Source organism: Diabrotica undecimpunctata, chromosome 1 (genome assembly GCF_040954645.1).
Source record: "Diabrotica undecimpunctata isolate CICGRU chromosome 1, icDiaUnde3, whole genome shotgun sequence".
Classification (NCBI taxonomy): domain Eukaryota; kingdom Metazoa; phylum Arthropoda; class Insecta; order Coleoptera; family Chrysomelidae; genus Diabrotica; species Diabrotica undecimpunctata.
The window spans coordinates 171,445,738-171,473,059 of NC_092803.1; the positions used below are offsets into that span (position 1 = coordinate 171,445,738).

The following is a 27,322-nucleotide window of genomic DNA, read 5'->3' on the forward strand; positions in this document are numbered from 1 at the left end:
AATCAAAATTTAGTTATTGCCGACATTTCAAAGAATTACCTCCTTTTAAATGTAGTTGCATTGGGTTTTTCGATTAACCTTGGGTAAGCCTTTACGTGTCAAGTTCGAAGCTACCATACATTTCAATTCTTATAAAAAACTTTTTTTGCACATAGTAACAAAAAACACCACTATGTTACTAGCAAAGTTTTTTAATATTCTAACTCTACAATTCTAAGTTACGGTAAGATCAATAATGTTTTAATAGATAATATATGGTAGCTAATTATAATTTATTCTCTTTCAGCCCTGAAGAAGCCAAATTAATTCTCTTTGGCGAAAACGTTCGGCGAAACAATTGATACACATTAGAGTATTTCTTGCAGATTTCCCCAATATTTAAGAGTTTACTATATATATATATATATATATATATATATATATATATATATATACTTGTCTATATATTTGTCTACTCCATGTGTCCATATGATGAAAGTGTCGTCCACATATCTAAGCCATAGTTTGGGTTTATATTCTGCTGTTCTTATTGCCCGTTCCTCTATGTCTTGCATAAAAAGATTTGCTATCACGGGAGATAGCGGTGAACCCATCGGTGCCCCTTCAACTTGTTTGTACCGTTGATCACCATATATAAAATATGTGTTGTTTAAGCAGTGCCTCGTCAAATTTAGGGTATCTTGCGGTACTGGATATTTTCTGCTTATAATTTCCAAGGATTCATTGATGGGAACGTTGGTGAAAAGTGAAACAACATCGAAACTTACTAACAAGTGTCCCGGCCCAAGAGTAACATCTTTTATACGCTCGATGAAGTGGCCTGCGTTCTTAACGTAGGAATCAGCTTCTTCTGCGTAAGGCTGTAGCTTTTCAGCCAGGAACCTTGCCAGTGGTTGTAACGGTGATCCGATGGAGCTCACTATTGGTCGTAGTGGTAATCCATCCTTGTGAACTTTTGGTAGACCGTACAGTTTTGGACATCTCGATGATTTTTCCCGTGGAATAAGTTGAAAATGATGTTCTTTATTAATATTAGATGTTTGTATTTTTGCTTTTGTTGTTTTTTCTAGATATGTTGTCGGGTCAGTCGATATCTTCTCGTATGATGGATCGTCTAGAATATCTTTCATCTTTTGATCGTAGTCTATGACATTCATAACCACCGTAGCATTGCCTTTATCAGCTGGAAGTACAATGATTTCTTTATTTTTGCGCAATGAATTTAATGCCCCTTTTTCCTCGTGTGTTAAGTTTCGTTTTGGCGGTTTAGCTGTTCGTAATATGCGTGACACGTCTTGGCGTATAGTCTCGGCCGTGTCGGATGGTATATTGGTTATTGAACTTTCCACTTCGCATATAATATTTTCAATCGGTATGCGTGCAGGAGCTACTGCGAAATTAAAACCTTTCGAAAGAACACTCTTTGTGGCTTCATCTAGTGGGAAGTTCGAAAAATTATAGACCAGTTTACAGGTATCTTGTTGTGGCGTTTCTCTCGGTTGTTGTTCTAATAATAGTCTCTCGAACTTCTTAATTTGTTTTGTTTTTGTTAAGTCGGCGTTTGTCTCTGCTCGAAAGTTGCTGAGCGTATCTAATATGTTCCATAGTACCGGATGTAATGTGTTGCCAAGAATCAGGTGAAGTTTTAATATTCTCGAGTTTATCTGATCGATTTCTCGTCTGGTGTCATGGATGGATTCTCTAATCAGTGCTAAACTAGCCCGTCTTAGGATGTTTTTGGTTTTCTGGTTCTTTTTGTGAAAACTTAGTTTCATGCTTTTAGGAATTACCTTTTCGTCCCTACACCGTTCTAAAAAAGTAAGATTGCATAGCAGTGTACTTCTTTTTGATCTCATTTTCTCGAATCTTCGAATATCTGGTAGAATTTCCTCCCCGTGAAGGTTAATTATGTTAGTTTTGATATTTCCGCGGGAGCTGTATGTTATATCAATGGTATTCCGGGTTTGACTCCGCGTTAAATGTTGTTGGTTTTGATAAAAACCATTTTGACGACGTTTCGGCAAGATCTCACTTGCCATTTTCAAGTCTCTCTGGATGGTCTGCTTCTTGTCGATGTTCGAGTGGAAGTGACGCTACGGGTGTTGGGCAGCTGGCTTTTGTAGTTACTGTGCGTTGCGCGCGCTCTTGTAATTGATCCAGTGCGCAGGTCAGTGGGCGGGGTCTTGGTCGATTCCGTTCTTTCGTTATTCTTCGGGATAATTGGTTTCCATGTTCTTGGCAATCTTTGGGCATCGTCTCGAGAATTTAAATTATTTTCTTGTTTTTCTATCTCTATGGCTTCTCTGATAATTCGTTTTCTCTTGTTTTCGACATTCGCTAACATTACCGTATGTTTAAGGTCAATTTTGTGTCCTGTAGCTAAAGAATGCTGGGCTAGGGATGACGTCGTTTCTTTACGTTCGATGGCATTGCGATGTTCTTCTTGTCTTACTTGGATCCTTCTATTTGTCTGTCCAATATAGGCTCTATCGCATTCTCCACAGGGAATTTTGTATACTCCTTGGTTTTCTAGGGGAATCTTTGTCTTGGCAGATGGTAATATGTTCGCGATTTTTCTGTCGGTGTTGAAGACAGTCTCTATTTTGTGTTTTCTCAGGACCCTGCTTATCTTCTCTGTTGTGCCTTTAATATACGGTAGAGTGGTTTTGGCAATCGGTTTTTCGTCTTCTTTTATTTCTTTTGTTGTTTTTTGTGGTCTTCGTGCCATTTCGATTCTGTGTGTGGAAAAGCCGTTGTTTTTTAACGCTTTTGTAACTTTCTGCATTTCTTCTTTCTTGTGTTCTTCGTCTGTTAGTCGTTCAGATCTTATAGTCAGAGTTTTTATGACTGAATTCAATTGTGCAGGATGGTGGTGTGAATCTGCATGTAGGTATCTGTCAGTGTGAGTTGGTTTTCGATACACTGTATATCCAATGTTGCCGTTTTCTTTCTTTATTATTAAGACGTCTAGGAAAGGTAGTTGCTGATTACTTTCTAATTCCATCGTAAACTTGATCTTGGGATGGATACTGTTAATGTATTCTAGAAATGCAGTAAGTTTGTCTACTCCATGTATCCATATGATGAAAGTGTCGTCCACATATCTAAGCCATAGTTTGGGTTTATATTCTGCTGTTCTTATTGCCCGTTCCTCTATGTCTTGCATAAAAAGATTTGCTATCACGGGAGATAGCGGTGAACCCATCGGTGCCCCTTCAACTTGTTTGTACCGTTGATCACCATATATAAAATATGTGTTGTTTAAGCAGTGCCTCGTCAAATTTAGGGTATCTTGCGGTACTGGATATTTTCTGCTTATAATTTCCAAGGATTCATTGATGGGAACGTTGGTGAAAAGTGAAACAACATCGAAACTTACTAACAAGTGTCCCGGCCCAAGAGTAACATCTTTTATACGCTCGATGAAGTGGCCTGCGTTCTTAACGTAGGAATCAGCTTCTTCTGCGTAAGGCTGTAGCTTTTCAGCCAGGAACCTTGCCAGTGGTTGTAACGGTGATCCGATGGAGCTCACTATTGGTCGTAGTGGTAATCCATCCTTGTGAACTTTTGGTAGACCGTACAGTTTTGGACATCTCGATGATTTTTCCCGTGGAATAAGTTGAAAATGATGTTCTTTATTAATATTAGATGTTTGTATTTTTGCTTTTGTTGTTTTTTCTAGATATGTTGTCGGGTCAGTCGATATCTTCTCGTATGATGGATCGTCTAGAATATCTTTCATCTTTTGATCGTAGTCTATGACATTCATAACCACCGTAGCATTGCCTTTATCAGCTGGAAGTACAATGATTTCTTTATTTTTGCGCAATGAATTTAATGCCCCTTTTTCCTCGTGTGTTAAGTTTCGTTTTGGCGGTTTAGCTGTTCGTAATATGCGTGACACGTCTTGGCGTATAGTCTCGGCCGTGTCGGATGGTATATTGGTTATTGAACTTTCCACTTCGCATATAATATTTTCAATCGGTATGCGTGCAGGAGCTACTGCGAAATTAAAACCTTTCGAAAGAACACTCTTTGTGGCTTCATCTAGTGGGAAGTTCGAAAAATTATAGACCAGTTTACAGGTATCTTGTTGTGGCGTTTCTCTCGGTTGTTGTTCTAATAATAGTCTCTCGAACTTCTTAATTTGTTTTGTTTTTGTTAAGTCGGCGTTTGTCTCTGCTCGAAAGTTGCTGAGCGTATCTAATATGTTCCATAGTACCGGATGTAATGTGTTGCCAAGAATCAGGTGAAGTTTTAATATTCTCGAGTTTATCTGATCGATTTCTCGTCTGGTGTCATGGATGGATTCTCTAATCAGTGCTAAACTAGCCCGTCTTAGGATGTTTTTGGTTTTCTGGTTCTTTTTGTGAAAACTTAGTTTCATGCTTTTAGGAATTACCTTTTCGTCCCTACACCGTTCTAAAAAAGTAAGATTGCATAGCAGTGTACTTCTTTTTGATCTCATTTTCTCGAATCTTCGAATATCTGGTAGAATTTCCTCCCCGTGAAGGTTAATTATGTTAGTTTTGATATTTCCGCGGGAGCTGTATGTTATATCAATGGTATTCCGGGTTTGACTCCGCGTTAAATGTTGTTGGTTTTGATAAAAACCATTTTGACGACGTTTCGGCAAGATCTCACTTGCCATTTTCAAGTCTCTCTGGATGGTCTGCTTCTTGTCGATGTTCGAGTGGAAGTGACGCTACGGGTGTTGGGCAGCTGGCTTTTGTAGTTACTGTGCGTTGCGCGCGCTCTTGTAATTGGTCCAGTGCGCAGGTCAGTGGGCGGGGTCTTGGTCGATTCCGTTCTTTCGTTATTTCGTTTTTTCGTTTCCGTTTTTTCGCATCTTTTGATCGTAAATATTGAAGATATTCTAGACGATCCATCATACGAGAAGATATCGACTGACCCGACAACATATCTAGAAAAAACAACAAAAGCAAAAATACAAACATCTAATATTAATAAAGAACATCATTTTCAACTTATTCCACGGGAAAAATCATCGAGATGTCCAAAACTGTACGGTCTACCAAAAGTTCACAAGGATGGATTACCACTACGACCAATAGTGAGCTCCATCGGATCACCGTTACAACCACTGGCAAGGTTCCTGGCTGAAAAGCTACAGCCTTACGCAGAAGAAGCTGATTCCTACGTTAAGAACGCAGGCCACTTCATCGAGCGTATAAAAGATGTTACTCTTGGGCCGGGACACTTGTTAGTAAGTTTCGATGTTGTTTCACTTTTCACCAACGTTCCCATCAATGAATCCTTGGAAATTATAAGCAGAAAATATCCAGTACCGCAAGATACCCTAAATTTGACGAGGCACTGCTTAAACAACACATATTTTATATATGGTGATCAACGGTACAAACAAGTTGAAGGGGCACCGATGGGTTCACCGCTATCTCCCGTGATAGCAAATCTTTTTATGCAAGACATAGAGGAACGGGCAATAAGAACAGCAGAATATAAACCCAAACTATGGCTTAGATATGTGGACGACACTTTCATCATATGGACACATGGAGTAGACAAACTTACTGCATTTCTAGAATACATTAACAGTATCCATCCCAAGATCAAGTTTACGATGGAATTAGAAAGTAATCAGCAACTACCTTTCCTAGACGTCTTAATAATAAAGAAAGAAAACGGCAACATTGGATATACAGTGTATCGAAAACCAACTCACACTGACAGATACCTACATGCAGATTCACACCACCATCCTGCACAATTGAATTCAGTCATAAAAACTCTGACTATAAGATCTGAACGACTAACAGACGAAGAACACAAGAAAGAAGAAATGCAGAAAGTTACAAAAGCGTTAAAAAACAACGGCTTTTCCACACACAGAATCGAAATGGCACGAAGACCACAAAAAACAACAAAAGAAATAAAAGAAGACGAAAAACCGATTGCCAAAACCACTCTACCGTATATTAAAGGCACAACAGAGAAGATAAGCAGGGTCCTGAGAAAACACAAAATAGAGACTGTCTTCAACACCGACAGAAAAATCGCGAACATATTACCATCTGCCAAGACAAAGATTCCCCTAGAAAACCAAGGAGTATACAAAATTCCCTGTGGAGAATGCGATAGAGCCTATATTGGACAGACAAATAGAAGGATCCAAGTAAGACAAGAAGAACATCGCAATGCCATCGAACGTAAAGAAACGACGTCATCCCTAGCCCAGCATTCTTTAGCTACAGGACACAAAATTGACCTTAAACATACGGTAATGTTAGCGAATGTCGAAAACAAGAGAAAACGAATTATCAGAGAAGCCATAGAGATAGAAAAACAAGAAAATAATTTAAATTCTCGAGACGATGCCCAAAGATTGCCAAGAACATGGAAACCAATTATCCCGAAGAATAACGAAAGAACGGAATCGACCAAGACCCCGCCCACTGACCTGCGCACTGGATCAATTACAAGAGCGCGCGCAACGCACAGTAACTACAAAAGCCAGCTGCCCAACACCCGTAGCGTCACTTCCACTCGAACATCGACAAGAAGCAGACCATCCAGAGAGACTTGAAAATGGCAAGTGAGATCTTGCCGAAACGTCGTCAAAATGGTTTTTATCAAAACCAACAACATTTAACGCGGAGTCAAACCCGGAATACCATTGATATAACATACAGCTCCCGCGGAAATATCAAAACTAACATAATTAACCTTCACGGGGAGGAAATTCTACCAGATATTCGAAGATTCGAGAAAATGAGATCAAAAAGAAGTACACTGCTATGCAATCTTACTTTTTTAGAACGGTGTAGGGACGAAAAGGTAATTCCTAAAAGCATGAAACTAAGTTTTCACAAAAAGAACCAGAAAACCAAAAACATCCTAAGACGGGCTAGTTTAGCACTGATTAGAGAATCCATCCATGACACCAGACGAGAAATCGATCAGATAAACTCGAGAATATTAAAACTTCACCTGATTCTTGGCAACACATTACATCCGGTACTATGGAACATATTAGATACGCTCAGCAACTTTCGAGCAGAGACAAACGCCGACTTAACAAAAACAAAACAAATTAAGAAGTTCGAGAGACTATTATTAGAACAACAACCGAGAGAAACGCCACAACAAGATACCTGTAAACTGGTCTATAATTTTTCGAACTTCCCACTAGATGAAGCCACAAAGAGTGTTCTTTCGAAAGGTTTTAATTTCGCAGTAGCTCCTGCACGCATACCGATTGAAAATATTATATGCGAAGTGGAAAGTTCAATAACCAATATACCATCCGACACGGCCGAGACTATACGCCAAGACGTGTCACGCATATTACGAACAGCTAAACCGCCAAAACGAAACTTAACACACGAGGAAAAAGGGGCATTAAATTCATTGCGCAAAAATAAAGAAATCATTGTACTTCCAGCTGATAAAGGCAATGCTACGGTGGTTATGAATGTCATAGACTACGATCAAAAGATGAAAGATATTCTAGACGATCCATCATACGAGAAGATATCGACTGACCCGACAACATATCTAGAAAAAACAACAAAAGCAAAAATACAAACATCTAATATTAATAAAGAACATCATTTTCAACTTATTCCACGGGAAAAATCATCGAGATGTCCAAAACTGTACGGTCTACCAAAAGTTCACAAGGATGGATTACCACTACGACCAATAGTGAGCTCCATCGGATCACCGTTACAACCACTGGCAAGGTTCCTGGCTGAAAAGCTACAGCCTTACGCAGAAGAAGCTGATTCCTACGTTAAGAACGCAGGCCACTTCATCGAGCGTATAAAAGATGTTACTCTTGGGCCGGGACACTTGTTAGTAAGTTTCGATGTTGTTTCACTTTTCACCAACGTTCCCATCAATGAATCCTTGGAAATTATAAGCAGAAAATATCCAGTACCGCAAGATACCCTAAATTTGACGAGGCACTGCTTAAACAACACATATTTTATATATGGTGATCAACGGTACAAACAAGTTGAAGGGGCACCGATGGGTTCACCGCTATCTCCCGTGATAGCAAATCTTTTTATGCAAGACATAGAGGAACGGGCAATAAGAACAGCAGAATATAAACCCAAACTATGGCTTAGATATGTGGACGACACTTTCATCATATGGACACATGGAGTAGACAAACTTACTGCATTTCTAGAATACATTAACAGTATCCATCCCAAGATCAAGTTTACGATGGAATTAGAAAGTAATCAGCAACTACCTTTCCTAGACGTCTTAATAATAAAGAAAGAAAACGGCAACATTGGATATACAGTGTATCGAAAACCAACTCACACTGACAGATACCTACATGCAGATTCACACCACCATCCTGCACAATTGAATTCAGTCATAAAAACTCTGACTATAAGATCTGAACGACTAACAGACGAAGAACACAAGAAAGAAGAAATGCAGAAAGTTACAAAAGCGTTAAAAAACAACGGCTTTTCCACACACAGAATCGAAATGGCACGAAGACCACAAAAAACAACAAAAGAAATAAAAGAAGACGAAAAACCGATTGCCAAAACCACTCTACCGTATATTAAAGGCACAACAGAGAAGATAAACAGGGTCCTGAGAAAACACAAAATAGAGACTGTCTTCAACACCGACAGAAAAATCGCGAACATATTACCATCTGCCAAGACAAAGATTCCCCTAGAAAACCAAGGAGTATACAAAATTCCCTGTGGAGAATGCGATAGAGCCTATATTGGACAGACAAATAGAAGGATCCAAGTAAGACAAGAAGAACATCGCAATGCCATCGAACGTAAAGAAACGACGTCATCCCTAGCCCAGCATTCTTTAGCTACAGGACACAAAATTGACCTTAAACATACGGTAATGTTAGCGAATGTCGAAAACAAGAGAAAACGAATTATCAGAGAAGCCATAGAGATAGAAAAACAAGAAAATAATTTAAATTCTCGAGACGATGCCCAAAGATTGCCAAGAACATGGAAACCAATTATCCCGAAGAATAACGAAAGAACGGAATCGACCAAGACCCCGCCCACTGACCTGCGCACTGGACCAATTACAAGAGCGCGCGCAACGCACAGTAACTACAAAAGCCAGCTGTGTCGTACGGCCGTAGCGTCCTCCTGGTTTTCAGGAGTTTCTGGACGATCTACGACCGCCGCTCTTGAAGAGGATCTCAAGTTTCGAGAGTCCATCTTCGTATTTAAGGAGTTATTTAGGATATCGGCCGTTACGGGCAAGAAGATCCGCCGAACCTCTGTGGTAGGTGAGGGGACACCGGCAATCAGAATTCTCTAACCGTTCGAGCTTTCTTACAGATAAAATGTTCTTACATGAATTATATATTTGTTAGAATTCTGATGCGTGGTGTATACCTCAAATTCCACAGAGATGTCGGCCTTCTCACGTCGTGGAGCCGTGTTCCCTCTCCTCGAGAGAGGTATGAGAATGCCGGTCGTGTCGACCCTTCCTGCTGCCAGTCGCTTCGTATAGCTACCTTTTCGCTAACAGTATTTGATATAGTTACTATTTGCGTAAGGTTTCGGAGACGACACGTTATTGCAGCTCAACCTGATCGGAAAAGCAATTACAAGTCCCCGTCGGGGCTTTTATTCGCTCTTTACCGTGACAGGCCCAAATAACGCTGTGGTCAGTTCGACACGATGTGAGGTAGTTCTAAGACCAATGTCTTTTCTATCTCAGTAAGTCGTGTTCTACTGTCAGGAAGCGTTTTGCAGTCGACACGCCGGTTCTCGTATTCTCGATGATTTAACTTCTAAATTGAATAACCATTATTAAGTATTTCTTTACTTCAGGACGTCTTCGACGATAACAGGATAGCGGTAATAAATAAAACTCAAAGGTAGCTTGGTAGCGCACCGAACCAACAAGGTCTAACGGGGCTAGTAGAGTATGTGCGACTGGACCCCGATCGGAAGATGTGCTGTTCTTTTATACACATCGTGTTTGAGAAAATTCAGCACACTTCCGCCGAGAGGCCAATGACAGCGAAGTTAATAACGAGCGCTGTGATTGGCCGGCCAAAGTAACAATCTTTGTCGTGATTGGTTACCTTGGCGACACTCCCTCCCCTCCGAAGACCTGTTGGTAGGGTGTTTTTTATTGAAAAAAAATTAAGAAAATTTTACAACAGTACAAAAATTTTTCAGTAAACATATGAAATTCACAATTAATAACCATATGTAAAAGAAACGAAAACATTGGTACAATATAATTTCAATATATAATTGTAGCAAAGGAAAATTCTTATAGCTAGGCCATTTATTAAAAATAAAAATAGTCATAATTAAGACATTAAATGTTCAAGTTATAAGTCAAAAGGTATATATAAAACAAAGAAATTGTGATAAGGTTACAATTAATACACAGTGTGAAAATTGTTAAGTGGAATATCGACTCGGTATCTCCCCAAGTGCATAAATTCGTGAAACATATTTAATTGGTTACCGCAGAGTGTCTATCGAAGTTGAAATGCGCCTTGTACAATATTTTAAGGCATGAAATATTTATAAAACTTGAAATGATTGTGACACTTATAGAGCTGTAACGATAATATAAAATATATAATTTCACTCGAAAATACATGTTATGCGAGATATTCCTGCAAGGAAAATGTTTTAAGATGATTTATTAAAAAAAATTAAACGTCAAAGTACAATAATTCTCAGCTAAATCTAAATCAGCTTCGAAATTATTCTAAGTTTTTACACTTCTATTGGGAAGTTGCCAGACAGACTAAAACTTTTGAACTGAAAATATATTACTTGTAAATAAAATTAGGTAAAATTGATTTCTGCAATCTTCCAATATAGTTGTAAAAATTTAAAAATACTTAGAGTATGAAATAAAAGAGAAAATTTTCAATATTAAATTGTCTTTTTGAGGGTATAAAAATGTAGAAAAATCTAAAATGTCAATGTGTGGTGTTTAAACACTTGTAAAATTCGCGGTTAAAATATCAAATTCACTTGGCAAAGTTTGTAAATATGACGAAAAGTTTTAAAGATTTACACTTAGAAAAGTTTGTAAAAAATGTTTTTATATGGGAAAAAAGAGAATTATTAGTCTGTTTAAACACTTACGTGGGGCTTATACGGGGGCATCCCGTGGTGGTGGAGCTGGCCTGATGTCGTCTACGTGGATGACTCTGTCGACATCTTGATCTCTACGTACTTCGGCCCCACCCGTCCAGGTGGGGCCGAAGTTCCCTCTGGTATGGTTCCTTACCAAGACTTGTTCGCCTTGTAAGTAGGTTCTGGGTTGGCGGACATCTTCGTTCTCTGGGAAGAGATTCCTGGCGTATAGGGTGGCTCGTTGAACGGCTCGTTCGACCCTCTGTTGGCGTGTCTCTTCTCGTCTCACCTGGTGCTCAGTTTCCTGAGATCTTCTCGGTCTGTAGCCCAGTAAAAGTTCCGCCGGAGTCTGGCCTGTGGCTTCATTTTGGCGGGTACGAAGGCTGAAAATAATATCAGCTAGGTAGGATTCCCATCTGGGGTCCTCAGGGGATGAAACTCGTGCACGAAGACCTTTTTTCAATTCTTGGACTCGTCTCTCTACCGGGTTGGCCCGCTGGTGGTAGATTGGACTCCGTTCGCCTTGGATATTATGTTTTCGGAGAAAACGTTCCCAAGCATCTGTCCTGAATTGAATACCATTATCCGTAATGATAGTGGATGGCCTGCCCCATCTGTTACATATTTCTTCTGGTAGGAAACGGATGATGTCCCGGCTTTTTGCGGCTGTCGAACATCTGTACTCGATCCAATTACTGAGGCAGTCAGTGGCTAGAAGAACATATCTATTTTTGGTGCCTCTTGCGGCTGGATACGGCCCAAGAATGTCGAAAGATATCCTTTCCCAAGGATTTACAGGCTCTCTAGGAATAATGGGTGCTTTTGGCTGTCTGGCTGCGGCCTTCGTCGTGGCACATATCAGGCATGACCTGACATATTTCGTCACATCTTTTGCGATTGTTGGCCAGTAGTATACTTCTTTAATGGCCCTTGTGGTCTCCTCCTGGCCGGGATGATTTGCTTCCTCGCTGTCATGATAACATTCCAGGACTTCGGGTCTGAAAGCATCGGGTACGAGGATTTTTCTGAGGTTTTGGCCGGCTGTGTAGTAGGCTGTGTTGTTTTCTACTACAAATTCTTCTAGCAGGCTCTGCTCGACTTCGTTCCTCGGGCCTCTGGCGGTGATTTTATGCCATCTTCGAACGAACCTCTGCATGCCTGTTTGCACCTGGTGACTTCGTGCGATTCTGGTTTGCAGAGGCATTTCTCTCAAATCGTCGAGGATGGGGTGTTCTGCCCCTTCTTCTTCGTCGTCTAAAAGGCAGAGTAATGGGAAGTCCTCTGGTTCGGCTTCAGGCGGAGACTGTATTGGCCAGGAGATTCGGTCAATTTGACTGTCTATGTCTTCTTCTGTGGTTTGGTCATTTTCTGCTGGATTTCGTGAGAGGTGATTAGGAAGTTGGTTTTCTTTCCCTGGTATATGAACCACCTCGAAATTAAATTCCTGTAATAGCAGTGACCATCTTGACAGTTTGGCTTTGTCGGCTTGGTATTTGTCTAACCATAGCAACGCTGTACTGTCGGTGAGAAGAGTGAATTTTTTCTCCTGGAGGAAGTGACGAAATTTCTTAAGTGCCCATATAACTGCTAAGCACTCTTTTTCATTTATATGATATTTTCTTTCGGCTGGTCGAAGTTTAGTGGAAGCGTAGGCAATTATCTTCCGTTCTTCGGTCGAGCCTTGAAATAGGACAGCCCCCATACCATATTCGGAGGCATCAGTCTGCAGGCTAAATGGCTGGTTCATGTCAGGTCGCTCTAGGTGAAGATCTCCAGATAGGGCTGTTTTTAATGTGTTGAAAGCTGTCTCGGCTTCTGGCGTCCATTTGAAATATTTCTTTTTCGATGTTAAGTCAGTCAAAGGAGTGATAATGACTGCGAAGTTTGGAACAAAATCTCGGAGCCAGTTTGCTGTCCCAATAAAACTTCTCAGTTGTTTGACAGATTTGGGTCGCTGAAAACCTTGGATTTTCTCACAATGTTTTTCCAAGGGTTGAGTATCTGTGTCGGTTACTTTGTGGCCCAAATACTCTAACGTGTTGGTAGCAAACCGACATTTTTTCAACGAAACCCAGAGTCCATGTGTTCTGAGTCGCTCTAGGACGAGGTGGAGATGCTTCTGATGATCTTCCCAGGAGTTGGAATAAATGATTATATCATCCATATAGACTTTTACAAATTCGTCTATGAAACCAGCGAAAACTGATGTAACCAATTTTTGGAAGGCTGCAGGTCCATTTTTGAGTCCGAATGGCATAACTACGAACTCGTAAGACGATCCGTCGGGTAGACTGAATGCTGTCAGCGGAATCGAATCTTTGTGTAGTGGTATTTGCCAAAAACCACTCTTCAAATCTAATGTCGAAAATATTCTCGCCGTTCCTAGCTCTTTAATTGCATCGTGGATTGGCGGTAGGGCAGAGACCTCGTCGATTGTTATCTTGTTGATTTTACGATAATCAACACAAAATCGAGGCGTGCCATCCTTCTTCTTGACGATCACCACTGGGCTGTTATAGGGTGATCGACTTGGTCGGATGACACCTGCTGCAAGCATCTCCTGGACTTCATCGAACATTATTTTCTTCTTAGCTGGAGAACATTTAAATGGCTTCGTATTGATCGGCCGTGTGTCTGTCAGCTTGATTTCCATCACCGTGTCTCGGGTAGTGGGTTGTTTAAGTTTATCGTCGAAGACGTCTTCGTACTCCTGCAGGAGTTCCCTTACGGTTGGGACTGCAAATTGTGGAGCTTGGTCATCTTGGAGTTGAGTCTTTGAGTTGCATTGTTTGGCTGAATGCGACTTCCAGTAGAGGACTTTTCGTGATTCTTTTCCCACGTGTAGACATTTTCGGTTAATGTCTATTAGTACCTCTTCTTTTTGGAGCCATGGCATACCCAGAATTAGATCTTGGTTCAGATCTTTGACAATGGCACATCTCGTTGTGGACTGGAAACTTCCAAAATCGATCGTAACTTCGACTGTACCCTGACTATGTGTAGTGGTGTGTTTGCAAGCCAACTGGACCATTCTCCGCCTTTTATAAATATCTGCCGCTTGAACCAAGTCAGGATTGATATAATTCATCGATGCACCGGTATCGATGAGGACCTGGGCTTTCTTTGAATTGATGTTCACATCGATTCGTGGCAGATTTGAAACTTTCATGGCGTTGATTGGATTAAGTTGGGGCACCGCATCTGGAGAGAGGCTTAATGGGTGCCCCTCTCGTCGTTTCCCTGGTTGTTATGTTGTTGTCGGGGTTTCGGCGTTGGTTTCTGAGTTGGATTTCTATTTCTCCAATCATCTATAGTCTCAGAAGTTCTCGGTTGCCTCTGTGAAAATTGTCCCCTGGCTTGATTCTGGTTTGATTGTTTTGCGGCTTTTGGCGGGTCGGGTTGTCGATTTGCACGTCGTGAAATGTTCTCGTCTGCTTCCAATTCTTCGCAGATTCGCCTCAGGTCTTCTTCAGTTCTCGGCATGTTGTTGCGAAGACTTTTTCTGATTTCTGGGCGAATTAGGTTGGCAATGGCCCTGCACCGTTCTTCTTCGTCGATATGTGGTAATAATCGTCGAAAAAGAGCCATCTTGGTTGAAATAAATTCGGCTATTGGCTGATATTTTTGGTAATGTCCGTATAACTTGGACATTAGTGATGATCTCTTCGTTGTGTTGTCGAAGTGATCGATCAGCCTGTTTAAAAATGATTCGTAGTTCAGACCAGTCGTGAATTGGCTCTGTGCCCATTGAGCTGCCTCTCCTATTAGTGATTTTTCTAGGATGTAGGCTATCCAGTGTTTGGTATCGATGTTCATATTGCTCATGTGGTCTATTATGTCATCTACGAATTGTTGTGGATTTTCGGTATCATCGCCGGAGTATTGAGGTGGTGCAGGGGTCCATTTTGGTTGTGGGATCTCGATCTTTTTCTCCTGGGCTTCAGATTTGGGTTGTACCAGTGTTAAAGCTGTGACTGCTTGTATCAGCGTGGACAATACTGTAGCCAGGTCTGGGGTGTGGGTATCTTCTATGTGTTGGGCGCCATGTCGTACGGCCGTAGCGTCCTCCTGGTTTTCAGGAGTTTCTGGACGATCTACGACCGCCGCTCTTGAAGAGGATCTCAAGTTTCGAGAGTCCATCTTCGTATTTAAGGAGTTATTTAGGATATCGGCCGTTACGGGCAAGAAGATCCGCCGAACCTCTGTGGTAGGTGAGGGGACACCGGCAATCAGAATTCTCTAACCGTTCGAGCTTTCTTACAGATAAAATGTTCTTACATGAATTATATATTTGTTAGAATTCTGATGCGTGGTGTATACCTCAAATTCCACAGAGATGTCGGCCTTCTCACGTCGTGGAGCCGTGTTCCCTCTCCTCGAGAGAGGTATGAGAATGCCGGTCGTGTCGACCCTTCCTGCTGCCAGTCGCTTCGTATAGCTACCTTTTCGCTAACAGTATTTGATATAGTTACTATTTGCGTAAGGTTTCGGAGACGACACGTTATTGCAGCTCAACCTGATCGGAAAAGCAATTACAAGTCCCCGTCGGGGCTTTTATTCGCTCTTTACCGTGACAGGCCCAAATAACGCTGTGGTCAGTTCGACACGATGTGAGGTAGTTCTAAGACCAATGTCTTTTCTATCTCAGTAAGTCGTGTTCTACTGTCAGGAAGCGTTTTGCAGTCGACACGCCGGTTCTCGTATTCTCGATGATTTAACTTCTAAATTGAATAACCATTATTAAGTATTTCTTTACTTCAGGACGTCTTCGACGATAACAGGATAGCGGTAATAAATAAAACTCAAAGGTAGCTTGGTAGCGCACCGAACCAACAAGGTCTAACGGGGCTAGTAGAGTATGTGCGACTGGACCCCGATCGGAAGATGTGCTGTTCTTTTATACACATCGTGTTTGAGAAAATTCAGCACACTTCCGCCGAGAGGCCAATGACAGCGAAGTTAATAACGAGCGCTGTGATTGGCCGGCCAAAGTAACAATCTTTGTCGTGATTGGTTACCTTGGCGACAGCTGCCCAACACCCGTAGCGTCACTTCCACTCGAACATCGACAAGAAGCAGACCATCCAGAGAGACTTGAAAATGGCAAGTGAGATCTTGCCGAAACGTCGTCAAAATGGTTTTTATCAAAACCAACAACATTTAACGCGGAGTCAAACCCGGAATACCATTGATATAACATACAGCTCCCGCGGAAATATCAAAACTAACATATATATATATATATATATATATATATATATATATATATATATAAAATAAAAATAAATAAAGATTAATGGGTTGGAAAATTAAATGTAAATAATTATTATAAACGAATTGATACGTCACTGGTTTCTATTTATTAAATATTTTTCATAATCTAACCTGGTATAGATACGTTAAAATTGAAGTATTCTTAACAAAATTGTAAAAATTTAAATTCTATCAACCACTCATTTGCAGGAGAGGGAATAAACCACTTAGTGTATTCATGTATTCATTCAGTACTCGTCCAATGAATTACCGTTAAATATAATGTTTTAATTAAATTAAACTCTGAGCTGATAAATCCATACAAAAAATATTTTTCATAATCTAGTTCATAGAAATTTTTAATTTTAGAGTTTTAATTGGGTTTTTCATAACATATAAAAACGAAACTCTTTGTTTTTATATAACTGTGTTTACAAACTATATTAGTTTTTATTAAATACCAGAGTTTTTTTGGATATTTCTATAGGGCAAAGTTTGAGAGTGAAAAAATGAATGACAAGATATGACATTTACAAGGTTTTATCATAATGCAAAAGAATATGCAAAAATACAACAAGCAATTGTACTTCGTAACTCCTACGTTACCCTCTTTGTGTAACTCTGTCGATTGATATACGATTTCACTAATTTTGAGTCATTTTTGATCAACTTCCGGCTAATAATAACTTGCAGCTTGTAACTGAGACTGTATTTTCAGTTAACTGTCTCTAGAGATTAATATTATTATCGCGTCGAAAGTCGTCCTTTTCGTAATAAATTATATTTGGGGTTAGAGGATTCGTATGTTCTCATAAACGAGCACGTTTTCTTTTAAACCACTTTATTCAAGTATTAATATCACATAATCTCTTTGAAAGTTTTATTGGTTTTGGTTCATAATTTAGTTAAAACAAGTTATCCCCAAACCAATTATTTTTATTTTTATTTATTTAAATAATTTGTTTTGGGGACAACTTGTCGATTGAATCTACTGTAACTTTCAGCCAATTTTCAACATATTATTCATTATGATGTAATAAAAACCAAGATTTAAAACTTAATTTTAGAGTCTTTTAGAGTCTTTTAGAATTAGAGAGTCTTTGATAAATTTCTTCTTTCATTGCAATTTTTCGATAATTTAAAAACACTTGAAGAATCATTTAAAAGGCTAGCATTCGAGATTTCTAATTCTATTTGCTACTTTAACTCCAATAAATAAATAAATGATCGGGTTCTGAATCCCGTATCATAACCAAAATTTTAATGTGTTTTTTGTGGAGTCCAGTGTACAGCCCGTTTTGTGTTTATTCAACGAAAAATAAATAAATAGGAAATAGACTTAACAGGAAAAATTTTCTGTAATTTTGTTACCAAATGATCTCTCCTAGTAGTGATATACTCCAGTCGTCAGAGACGAAAATTTAACTGAACCTCTAAAAAACAAACGAACAAGCTGAATTTTGCCGAGAATATTTATACATATACATAAACATTTTTTTTTTTTTCAAATTATCTTAGCTGCATTTTTTATTTAAAACATTTTTTTCTACGGCGTACAGATTCTTGGTATATCGATTTTTTTGCGGTTTTACCCCCATACGAGAGGAGTTTTAGGGAAAAGCCGGGGGGTAAAAGTGGTAAACTTTTTTGCATTTTTTTGGGGTCTCAAAATTAATATTCTTACTTAAGGTAAGTGAAACATTGCGAACTTAAAATTAGTTATTTATATCACTGTTCTATTGTAGCATAGCTCTGAAGATGGTTTTGTAACCCAAAAGCGCACAGCTAGAAATTATATTGTTTACACACTTCAAAATTAAATAATACATCGATTGTACTATTTCGGTATCTTAAAAATAGTAGTTCCCGTTGCAACTGTGAAACCGAAAGTCCGATGTTAAATTTCTCACCCTTAATATCATGTTTGGGATAAAACTTATTCGATACCTCATGTGTCATTCTATCTGTTCCTATAACAGAGGAGTTGCGTTCACGTATAGAGAGACGGACGTACAGACAGACAGACAGACATTGATAATTCAAGGTTTTTACCATTTTTACCATTACATATTGTTGTAAATTGGGTGAAAATAAAAATGAATCTATGCAGAACCTTAATTAGATCAGTTGTTACATTGTGATATGAAAATTATAACTATAAATTAAAACTTAACTTGGGAAAGTTTGCGGGGATTTGTTGTAAACTATAGTAGTTAAAAAACTTAAAATAAAGTAAAAACCTCTAAAGTATTTGGTATTTTGTAAATAAAACATTCAATATAAATAAAAAAAGGATAACAGCTAACTAAAATTTGAAAGAAAAATAATAAGAGCAATACTGGTCCCCAACATAACAAGAGAAAGTTAGAAAAGACTTAAAACAAACATGGAAATAGAAAACGAACTAAAGGGAGAAAACATTCCATGGCTATTGCTATGGAAGAGGAATACCCGAAAAAAAAAGGATAGATGACGTATAAGACGACAGTATTATTTGCTCTAACTAGTTGTGTCCGATTGCCCAAGTAAGATTGGAACCAATTCAAACAAATACCTCTAATTCCGTAGATATTTAGTTTTTTATCAAAATTTTTTATTTACACAATCAAAAGTTTTTGCCTAGTCACAAAAAACAGTGGCAGTGTAAAGATTATTGTTTTGTGGTTGATAAACCTCATGTAGTGCAGGAAACATAGCATCACTGGTACATTAGTTAAATAAAATGCAAAACTGATTTTGTAATAAATGTTGAGAACATTTTTATGGCTAGTCCATCAGTACTTCAAGAAGATTTACTTCGCTATTGATTGTCTGGACCAGTTCTGATTTGTTAACTGGTCTTATAAAGAATGAATTCTAGACATTTTTTTAAATTGGGAAGATAGGAAATAGGATCTCATCATCATTCTGGCGTTACAATCCTGTGTGGATCCTAGCCTCCTCAAGAATTTCTCTCTAGTCGTCCCTATCCATGGTTTTCGTCCGATAAGCACGTAATCCCATATTTGTCATGTCTTCATCGATGTTATCAAAGAACCTTGTTCTGGGTCTTCCTCTTCTTCTCTGACCAATGGGCCTAATAGGTGTGGAGTTGTCTGTCTTCCATCGGACGCGTCCCTAGGTGGTGGATAGGGGAACGCCCTGACCAGTCCCAGGACCGATGGGTAGTTTGAAAATAAAAATATCAACCGCGAACCAAAACAGGCTAAGATATGGCAACCCTAACACAAGAGTCACTGGCCCTCCAGGTTTGGGGCTGGGCTAGAGGCCGACAACCTCTTTCTTTAAAAAACCATATGTTACGGAAATGGGATCTTGTTGTGACAAATATTAATTAAGATTTTCAGAATTTAAAAGATAAAAAATGTTTGGGCTGTGTTAGTTTATATTTCAAACATCGTTTATTATGGACCAAGTTCCTTTTGCAATACTTTTAGAGCTTATCAGACGATTTTAATTGATTTGAATACATTTTTTAGCTGTTTTGATAAGTTTTAAGTTGGTTTATTTGTCTTATTGATATATTTAGTGACAAAGTAAATTTTTTGATGTACAGTAGTAAACGGATATTCTTGGCTGATATGCGGACACGTTTGGTAGTCCAGGGTTTTCGATGTTTTGGCCTAATTGTAATTAAGGAAAGTGCCTTATTGAAAATACAGACAAGCCTATCTAAAAAATTACTAAAATTATAGTCTAAGTCTACAGAAGGAAAGTGCTACCCAGAAGTCAAGCATAAATTTTGGAATTTACGAAAGTTCTGAGCGGAAAAATCCTATCAAAACATCGGATTTTCGAGGAAGATTTGTTAAGAGTGTTAAACATGGTATATACTGCTTCATGATCAGATTGTTCGGCATTAATAATTGTGGAGCGTACATCACGGGGTGAGCAATCTGAGACAATGTAATCAATTATGGTAGATGTTGTTTTAGTAATTCTTGTAAGAAAAGTAACTTGCATTGTTTGACCATACGATTCGAATAGATTGACCAAGGACAGTTGGGTAGCATAAGCTGCATCGTAATTAATATTTAAGTCACGGCATAGATTTTTTATGCTTTTGTTGGAAAGTTCATCTAACAAATGCAGCAGGTTCTGAAAAAATAGTTCGGTGAAAGACTCAGGTGAGATATAAATGCGATAAAATGTAGATTAAGATTCTTATTATAAATTAAGGAAAACTCAAAGAAGGCTTCATTTAACAGAAAGTCATATTTCGCTACCGGAGAGAAATCGTTATTTGTAGAAAGAATTTAGGGTGCCACCTTGAGTTGAACTTGGATGATCATACCAAGCAATTGTGATATTTTTTTCTACAAAAAAATGCTCGTTGACTTCAAGCCAGTGCTCTGTAATCGCAACTATTCGGGGGAAATTCTAATTACCATAGAAACAAAAGTAATTTATTTATTTTATCTTATAGAACGAACATTAATCAAAACCATGCTAATAATTATATATCACTAATAGTCGTCACTTTAATAATTTGAGGTTTCTAGTGCCACACGTGAAATTGTTTAAAAATTTTCTTTTGGAGAAACAACGGAATAGTTATTTTGGTTGTAGTCTCATGTTTTGTGAGCATTTTGTTTTTATTTTTTAAATTTTCCTAATATCCTTAGAAGCAAAGAAAACAGACGACTTTTTTCTTTAACATGTGTTCAATAGTATTCATATCGGGACTGTAAGGAGACCAATTCAATGTCTGAATATTCATTTTATTTCATTCAAAAGGGTCAGCGTGTTCAAAAAAACAAAATTTCTGTCATGTTCCTTTCGGTCTTTAAAGAGCCTTCACATAAAGACACCAAATCCGTTTTGCTGTCATAGAAATTTCACCCAAAATCATCACAGAGTCTTTATTAAAGAATCTCATCTCGCGGGTGATGTTGCCTGTGCGTATTGCTAACCTGTTCGACAAATAGAAATAGGTAGAACTAAGAAAGAAACAAGCGATATTAGTTTACGTTATGTTTCCTTCTGTTTTAAAGTTTTGTCAACTGGTGTTATTTTTCATTGTTAATTTAGTATTGTTTTAGATAGTATACATGTTAAGGAATAAAACTTTCTATTTTCTTTGGTTTTAAAAATATCACTAAAATATAAAAAACAAAATGTTCACAAAACATGAGACTAAAACATGGTTTTGATATTATTCCAATCTTGTAACTTGTTCTCCCTACAGGGTGTGTCACACTTAACATAAGGAAAACATGTTTTATCTTCCACACGGTGTAAGCTTAAAAGAGAAGTTTGCGTAAACCTTTGCCCAATAGTGTAAATATCAAAGAAACAGTTTAAAATAATAAAAAGAATATTGCGAAATCCGTTAATCCGTCCACGAGAAAATCAACTATAAAAATGAGCATAATTTTTGGTAGTGCAAAACTTTTGCGGTTAAGTTTATATTTCTAAATATATAGACACCGCAAATTAACTGTTTTCAATTTCGTCTATTTTAATTAGCAATTTTTGAAATCCTTACCAACAGGTGAACGACTTTAACCGGGCACTCGACAAATCAAGGTCTTTAACCAAAATAAATTGGAGTCGCACTTCACTAATTATTAAATAAAAAATCCTTGAAGTTTATTTTTCCCGAAAACTAGAGAAAATCATATATAATTTTCCCCGTGCTACTTTCCGTATCGAGCGCTAACACCAAATGAGAGTTCCTGAAAAAATCGATAGAATGGCCAGGTTAGAACTAATAAATGTGTTGTTATTACATCATAGTTGCCATTGGCTACACCTTTCAGGGATATTGTGGTGATAGAGGAAAAATCCTCAGAGGGTAGATAGTTATCAACAAAGTGCGTATTTGTTTGCTTTTTGTGATTTTCGTTAGAAAAATTAAGTTTTCAAGATGGTTTCTAAAGGTAAATAATTTTGAATGTAAAATTTAACTATTGCTTGTTTTGTACTGCAATAGATGCATGCGGAATATAGGTTAATATTGATATTGATCATAGTTCTTAAATAAATATTATAGTCCAAGCTGTCGAGACAAAAATTAATAATTTTGAGCGTTAATTGGTGAATATTTGAAACCAGCACAGCGTTATGAAGGAAAATGTCTGAAGTAACCTCAAATTGTTTGCAACTCCAAACTGTTGGGTATTTTATTTATGGTCGTATTTATTATTGGGTATTATATGTACCTTTACAGTACAATATACGATGTTTTTTTATTATTTTTATTTTTATTGTATTAAATCAATAAATTAGTGTAAAATAAGCAGAATATTGAATGAAAGTCTATCAACATAGCCTTAATTTGAGCTATGCTACATTAAATTTTACCCAATAATTTATGCAAAATGAACGATTGAAAGTTCCAAAAATTTAAATTTTTCGCCATTTGTAATTTTTGAAATAACTTGTATATAAATTCATTTTTTTGGACAAAAACATTATATCGTAGCTATTTTAATTGAATTGGTAAGATCTATAGTTTATTTTTATGAACGAGAGAGTAATTAGCATAATTTTAACTGGTACCTCCGACCACTCCATGGGCGTGCTCAAGATTAATTGAAAAATTACTTTGAATAATTGTAAAATGAATTATTTCAGTGTTATAAAGTGTTATGTGTATGTAAACAAAAGTGACCTCTTTTATAACACACACTATTTTAGAACTGACTGGCCTACATTAAAAAGGGTTTTAAAAAATTCACATTTTTTTTAATTTTTTAAAATTACAAAAGAGAAAAAGAGTTTTTAAAACCGTCTAAGGTATGTTAAATAGATGAATAAAAATATTAATATAAAACTTACAGCTACTTGTTACAAATCCAAATCAGATTCAGAAGATGAACTTTCAGAACCAAGATTTATAATAACTGGCTCGATCATTTTATCAGTAATATTGTCCAGCTTCCACATTTTTTCCTCTTCTTTAATAGTGTGATTTACTGCCTTTTCCCAGTTTTCAGGTTTTACATTATTTACGGCCTCCAAAAACAACTGTTTAACATCATGAATTTTAAAAGTGGTATTTTTTCTTGAAACTTCACTCTTTATTTGTGCCCATACCAGTTCAATCGGGTTTAATTCACAATGATATGGTGGGGATCTAAGTACTGTTATTCCACGATTTTTGGCAATTTCATCAATTTAGTATTTTTTAAATTTTTCTTTATGAAGGGCACACAACGAATAAAGTTCCTTTCTTATAGATCCGGGATGGTACGTAATATTTTTTGAACTCAGCCAATTCTGCAAGTCTTTTTTTAACCACTTGGTTGTGGGCAGTCCTTCTATAAGTCTGGAGTGATAACTTGCATTATCCATTACTATTACACAGTTCTTAGGAAGAAGATCTATCATTTGTTCGAACCATTCTTGAAAGACATCAGCGTTCATGTCTTCATGGTGGTCACCGGTACGAGTTGATTCAAAAGTTAATAAACCACCTTCAACAAAACCGTCTGAACTGCCAATGTGTACTATTATCAGCCTGCGTTCCTTTCCTGATGGTTGGTTTAAACCAGTGGATAAGTTATTTACAAAAGCGTGCCTTTGACTTGTAACAGTTTCATCCTGCCAAAATTTATTTGGTGTATGACCCTCGTTGATCCATTTTTTATCAAGATAAAATATTTTCTTTTTTGGTTTCTCATTTCCTTTATGGTTCTTAGAAAATGTCTTCTCCATATGACAATATCGCTTCTTTCTAATAAAATAGACTTTCTGGGATTCTTTTTCCAGCGGAAGCCTATTTCTTTTAAAAGTTTCCATAACGTACTTCGACTCATTTCTGGGTAATCCTTATCATCTCGAACTGAGACAAGAACTTTATCCAATGTTGGAAATTCTTGTCTAAAGAAGAATTCATGCACTTTCCGTCGAAGTCCTTCTTTAAAATGATATTCTATTTGAAATTTTGGAGTTTCCCTGGAGTATTACGTGGCATTTGAAAACTACCACATTTCTCTTCTTTAATAACTCTGTAAATCGTAGATTTCCCAACACCAAGTGTACTGCTAACTAACTCAACGGTCTCATCAACACTTTCGCATAAACGTTTGTCTGTAAATGATTTAAAACAATTAAATATTAATGTTTTTTCATTAACTGTTAAAGGACCAATTTTTCGGCGTCTACACGGCACTTCCAAATTTTCCATAACACTAGTATACACAATAAACTGCACCTGCAACTGAAGTACCTACTTTTAGTGAACTGTTAAGCATTTTGAATACGCCACTTGGACCTTCCTACAAAATGGAAAAACCCACTATCACATTTTCTGTGGAATAAGTTTAGAAGGTAATTATCTAGTCAATTACTGTCGTAGATTCCTGGAATTAAAGATTTAAATGTTTGATTGTTGAAACCCTTACTTCGTGGAATGCACTCATTTCAGATAAAATAAAACGTTTTATTTTATCTAAAGAATTAAACTTTATTTTGCAAATAGGTAGGTACTTATTAAACTTTTATTGGTTATATATAACCAATAAAATAAACATCTTACATTTCTTGCAAATTCATTAGTACCTGTTAACCTCCATCACTCCGACACTGGCAACCTTATTTAGGGATTAGTAACCCTCACAACTATTGTATTCTATTCTGCTCCAACCTTTATACCTGGTGGTCATAGTCAATTTAAAATTGTTTTCCTATATACTTCTGTAAACTTGTTGACAAATATCTGTTTTTCATTGAGTCACCCGTATCAACAGTTTAGGGATTTGCATACATAATTTATTGTTTTATTACTCTCTCATACATAAAAATACACTATAAAAGAATAACACTCCATTACCAAATTTATTTAAGATAGCAGTTTTTTTTCTTTACCAAGCTCTACTGGCTTAGCCAAAGACAGATAATATTCCATCACATGAAATAGCTCATATTAAGCTAGTTTTCCTGAAGTGAAATCTAAAAGGATAACATTCCTGGAATGTTATTCCTTTTGACCTCAACGAAATTATTTTCATTATTGGCATCTAAAAGGATAATATTCCAGTTTTATATATTCTTGATTTATTTTAGTTTTCTATTTTCTACTCTTTCTTTTTACTTTTCACTTGTCACTTGACCATATTAACTTCTCTCCAAAACAAGAGAATCGGTTTAAAAGTTGATCTCTATATTTTTTAGAAAAAAAGTTTTGGCCCAGTAAAATTTATAAAAATTTTAAAATTTTTATAAACAATTAAACGTATCCAGAAAAGCAACTGACCGATCGGATCTTAGGAAGTCTCATTTGATTTGTAATTGAATCAGTGAAATTTAAAAGGATAAATTCCAAAAACTTTATTTTTTTTTAAAGGTTAAAGTACGTTTATTGACGTTTCAATTTCCACTTCGGAAATCGTTCTCAAAATATAAACATTAGTAAATTAAACAAATTTTGTTTTTTTGATAATTAGTGAAAAATTCTTCTAATAAATTAATTTTATCTGACTCATCCATATTGGCAATTCAGACATACCTTATACATTTTAAAGTAGACGACTTTAAAATGATATTGCCAATATTGTTGAGTTGCGTTCCTGGGACGACTTTACTTATAAGAACATTATTAAGATTATGAACTATCTTATAAGTAAAGTCGTCCTATTCAGATCGCTCTCATTCAGATCGTAATTTTCACCATGATTAACAATCCGAAAATTATCGTAGCTATCTCCGTTACAATTTTCGCATATTCGCGTACATTTTAGACTATGTTTGTAACAACCACACTGTTTGTTGCACGCAGATTCTAATGTACATTTACATGATATACTCTCTGATACGCCTAGCTTTTAAATTCCTTTCTGATGTCTTCTTTAGGGCTTTCGAGGTCTCAGTCACCGTTGATGGTGACGTGGTTTATGCGAAGGTTAGCGTGGCGGTTTTTCTCATCTCAGGGTTCTTAATTAAGTTCCAAAACATTACCTTTTACTTTGATAATGCTTGAGAAAAAAGAGGAGTATAAAGAAATAAATAAAGGAAATCAATTGGTGCAATAAATTCAAAATATAATGACGAAATACCTTTGTAGATTTTCATACACTAAATACATATCTTATAAATAAATGTTTCCCCAAATTACTCTGTTGCATATTCAATTAACCACAAAACAGTTCAAATTAAATATAGTTCAATCAATGTCTCGTTTCCACAATTTGCCTCTGTATTTTTCTAAAACGATTTACTTTAATTAAGTTCACTATCCAACAAACTCCTTCCCGGGTTTTGCTTATAAAAACAAAATGGTCGACAAACTCCTAACAATGTTTATTGCTCCTATTGGAGGGTCAAAATTCTCCTTAGCTATGCATCGCTCCAAGAATAGTAAATTATTTTACTTACAAATACGGCAACTACAGCTTTCAACAGTTTTGTACCCACTCTCATTTCCGTCTGTCTATCCCTTCCATAATTTGTTGTAACCAATCAAAACATTCTTTCTTTGCATTCACCAAATTCCAAAACCCCCGAAATTCTTAAAACTAATTTCAAATTCCCGTAATTGTGTACAAATAATACAAGACTTTCTACTTTCTCCTTCACGGTTAATGACCGCTTTTCAGATAATAGAAATGAATCCCTGAAAACGGTAGGTAGAAATCATATTTCAATGCAACCTATTAGCCTATAAGTCTCTATTTTAGCACTTCTCCAACACTATAAAGTTAAAACCGTATATCTAGAATATAACTATAACATAATTTTATAAATTGTTTGTCTTCTTCTTTTTCTTTATACATTTTTCTATATATACAATTTCGGATCATATTGATATGCATTAAACGTGAAATGAAGATTAATACTATTACTAGAATTAATATTAAACTCAACAGGCTTGCGCCAAGCTTTCGACATTTTCTCTGATATCTTTTTCTACTGCTACTAGGAACATCGGACGGTGCATTTATACCGTCGATGGTCACGTGGTTTGGGTGGAGGTTGGCGTGGGAATTGACGTGGAGATTGGCTTGGAGGTGGCCGCGAAC

At 37.1% G+C, this 27,322-nt stretch overlaps 2 protein-coding genes across 16 annotated transcripts in view; one reads left to right on the forward strand and one right to left on the reverse strand.

The window, feature by feature from the left end:
- s-cup (spermiogenesis-related protein stanley-cup) overlaps positions 1-22,001 on the reverse strand; it is a 99,740-nt gene extending 77,739 nt beyond the window's left edge. The window contains exon 1 of the mRNA XM_072520559.1: positions 21,847-22,001. The gene's annotated coding sequence lies outside the window, so the exon portion shown is untranslated. The remainder of the gene's footprint in view (positions 1-21,846) is intronic.
- fdl (beta acetylhexosaminidase fused lobes) overlaps positions 1-27,322 on the forward strand; it is a 300,470-nt gene that overhangs the window by 179,370 nt on the left and 93,778 nt on the right. Inside the window, exon 1 of one of the 15 annotated variants that reach the window (XM_072520553.1) lies at positions 22,120-22,240. The exons of the other annotated variants lie outside the window; for them this stretch is intronic. The gene's annotated coding sequence lies outside the window, so the exon portion shown is untranslated. Of the gene's footprint in view, positions 1-22,119; positions 22,241-27,322 lie in introns of those variants that run through there. 15 annotated transcript variants of the gene reach the window in all.